This window comes from Haliaeetus leucocephalus, unplaced genomic scaffold (assembly GCF_000737465.1).
Source record: "Haliaeetus leucocephalus isolate CR32 unplaced genomic scaffold, Haliaeetus_leucocephalus-4.0 Scaffold315, whole genome shotgun sequence".
In the NCBI taxonomy this organism is placed as follows: Eukaryota; Metazoa; Chordata; class Aves; order Accipitriformes; family Accipitridae; genus Haliaeetus; species Haliaeetus leucocephalus.
In genome coordinates this window covers 63,265-66,053 of record NW_010972751.1, presented here as the reverse complement: position 1 = coordinate 66,053, position 2,789 = coordinate 63,265, and the positions used below count along the sequence as shown (strand labels likewise).

The 2,789-nt window shown below is 62.7% G+C and overlaps 6 non-coding genes across 6 annotated transcripts; 4 read left to right on the top strand and 2 right to left on the bottom strand.

Annotated features, from left to right (window-relative positions):
• Window positions 1–450: 450 nt before the first annotated feature.
• On the bottom strand, window positions 451–522 carry TRNAA-UGC. Its single transcript has one exon. It is a non-coding gene; the product is annotated as a tRNA-Ala (tRNA).
• A 251-nt stretch (window positions 523–773) lies between these two features.
• Window positions 774–845, top strand: TRNAP-UGG. Its single transcript has one exon. It is a non-coding gene; the product is annotated as a tRNA-Pro (tRNA).
• A 256-nt stretch (window positions 846–1,101) lies between these two features.
• TRNAA-UGC lies at window positions 1,102–1,173 on the top strand. Its single transcript has one exon. It is a non-coding gene; the product is annotated as a tRNA-Ala (tRNA).
• A 292-nt stretch (window positions 1,174–1,465) lies between these two features.
• Window positions 1,466–1,547, top strand: TRNAS-UGA. The gene has a single exon. It is a non-coding gene; the product is annotated as a tRNA-Ser (tRNA).
• Window positions 1,548–2,032: 485 nt separating this feature from the next.
• Window positions 2,033–2,104, bottom strand: TRNAA-CGC. Its single transcript has one exon. It is a non-coding gene; the product is annotated as a tRNA-Ala (tRNA).
• A 257-nt stretch (window positions 2,105–2,361) lies between these two features.
• On the top strand, window positions 2,362–2,433 carry TRNAP-CGG. Its single transcript has one exon. It is a non-coding gene; the product is annotated as a tRNA-Pro (tRNA).
• Window positions 2,434–2,789: the final 356 nt, after the last annotated feature.

Here is a 2,789-nt window from a genome sequence, read left to right as displayed (position 1 = left end):
CTGTAGATGCTTTTACCAGTGGGCCAGCTGGGACCCACACTGAGCCCATGGCTGTGGGGTAAAGGGGGAGGGCTGGGGAGCCCAACACAGGCTTGGGGTACTGTTCCACCTTCAGATGGGAGAGGACCTGGGTCCAACCCCCTGAGGAATCCTCTCCTTGGGCAAAGCCTGCCCTGCTTTGTCTGGGTGATACAGAGCTCATTTGGAGCCAGCTGTTGGCTTTCGTTGCTTGTTCCCCCTGACAGACACCACAGCATTGGGCTGGGCAGGGCAGCTCCCTCTCTTGGGGGTCCTGGTGTGGGTTGCAGACACCACTGTGCCCACCACGCATCACTGCTGTCCCCCCCGAGTCCTGGGCCAGCTGTGCCTGCTGGCAGCCCCAGGGCTTTTCTGGGGGGGCCTTGCAGCCCCACAGCTGGCAGAGAGGGGGTCTGGGGAGGCAAAAGGACATGGAGATGCTGGGGGTTGAACCCAGGGCCTCTTACATGCAAAGCAAGCGCTCTCCCGCTGAGCTACATCCCCTCTGCATGGGCAGGGCTGTGCCCAGGGGTCCCTGCTGACCCCCATGGTCCCACTGCCCCCACGGCCACTGCGGCCAGGGTAGTTGTGTGTTGTGACCACCTCCAAACACTGGCCCCTCATCCTGGGCACAGTGAGATAGATTTGTGGGCTCCAGGCTGTGCCAGGGGCAAAAGGCAGTATCAGCCACTCTCAACAACACCCAAAATCGTGGGGTGCAGAGGCTGGGGGGGTGCATTGGGGTGTAGCACCCCGGCTCGTTGGTCTAGGGGTATGATTCTTGCTTTGGGTGCGAGAGGTCCCGGGTTCAACTCCCGGACGAGCCCTCCTTTTGGGCACCTGCCTCCCTCGGGTGGGACCGTGGCATAACCAGGGTAGGATGAGGGCAGCGGTGCCCAGCACAGAGGGATTGGTGCCACGTCCTGGCTGAGTGCGTCCCCGTGGGCAGGATGGACCCCCAAAATCTGGCAGTGCATGCCCCGAGGGTCTGTGTTTGGGGTCAGAGCAGGCTGAGCGGTGGGCAGTGGGGCAGTGGTGGGGGGTGAGGAGAGCTGCCCAGGCCCCCACCCCTGCCCACATAGGGGGGATGTAGCTCAGCGGGAGAGCGCTTGCTTTGCATGTAAGAGGCCCTGGGTTCAACCCCCAGCATCTCCATGTCCTTTTGCCTCTGAAACCCATTGTCTCCCAGGGCATCGCTGGAGGACGCTTCCCTTTGGTGCCTGCCCTGTGGCCAGGCTCTCGGCTGTACCTGGATTTTTTTCCCAGCCATCGGTGAATACCCTTGGATATTCCCTTTTCCCAACCCCAGCATGTGTGGGTACTGTGGCTGCCAAAGGGTACTGGGACTGTGCAGATGGCCCCACAGCAGGCTAGCAGGCATTTTCTCCCCAGAGGCAGACCCCAGGGCAAACCAGGGGTGTCCCTGCCCCACAGGGGGAAGCCACAGGCTGTGATGGCCGAGGGGTGAAGGCGTTGGACTTGAAATCCAATAGGGTTTCCCTGCGCAGGTTCGAATCCTGCTCACAGCGAGAGAATTTTACCCATGGCTGGATGGGGTTGGGGGCCAGGGCAGCCCCATCCCATGGGAGCTGATGGCTGGAGAGGAAGAGGAGGGCACTAGGCACTGGTGGGCTGGGTTTAACTCCCGGACGAGCCCTCCTTTTGGGCACCCACCGCTGGGCACAACCCCTGCGAGGACAGGGCATGCACAGGGGGATGCTGCCCTGCGCAGGGGGGACAGGCGGCCTCCCCAGCTCAGCCACGTCCCCTCTGCTGGGACAGTCCCGCCACTGCCAGGACTGAGGTGCTGCCTGCTGCCCTGTGGGCAAAGAGGCATGGCTCAGCCATGGCCTGGGCTCGTCCCCTCCTGGGTTGGGAAGGGGCTTCCAGGGGCCCACTGCCACCATGTACATGGTGCAGGGTGCGGGCACACCTTTGGGAATGCCTTCCAGAGGCAGAAGTAGAGTTTATCACCACTGCCCCGTGGAGGAAGTGGGTTTGAGGAAGCAAAAGCTGGAGATGCTGGGGATTGAACCCAGGGCCTCTTACATGCGAAGCAAGCGCTCTCCCGCTGAGCTACATCCCCTTGCCTAGGAGCTCTCTCCACCTGGGGGTCCTGCTGCCCGCTGGTCCTCTTGGCCCCATGGCTTTGGGAGCCAGGGCAACTACAGCCCATGGCCATGTCCAGGTGCCAGCCCTGGAGCCAGGGGAGAACAAGGGGGACCTCCCAGGTGTGAACACACATCGGGGCCAAAAAAAGCTTCCTCAGGTCCCATCCCACTCCAACCAGTTCCCTGAGCGCTGGAGCTCAATAAGGGACTTCTTGCCACCATGCAGTGCCCCGGCTCGTTGGTCTAGGGGTATGATTCTCGCTTCGGGTGCGAGAGGTCCCGGGTTCAACTCCCGGACGAGCCCTCCTTTTGCGCACCCATTGCCCTCAGCTGCTATGAGTGACCCCAGCCCGTGGTGGGACCAGGGCCAGGGTGGTGGGAGGGCAACAGTGCCTGGTGCAGCAGGGATGGGCAGAGGCGTGGGGGGGTGGGCATGTCCCCAAGGCCAGGATACAGACTCTCAGAAGCAGCAATGGGGATGGTGGAGTGCAGCCCCTGACAGTCTGTATTTGGGGCCCTGGGGCAGAGCAGGCTGAGCAGTGGGCAGTGCGGCGGTGGTGGGGGGAGAGGAGAGCTGCCCAGACCCCCACCCCTGCCCATGCAGAGGGGATGTAGCTCAGCGGGAGAGCACTTGCTTTGCATGTAAGAGGCCCTGGGTTC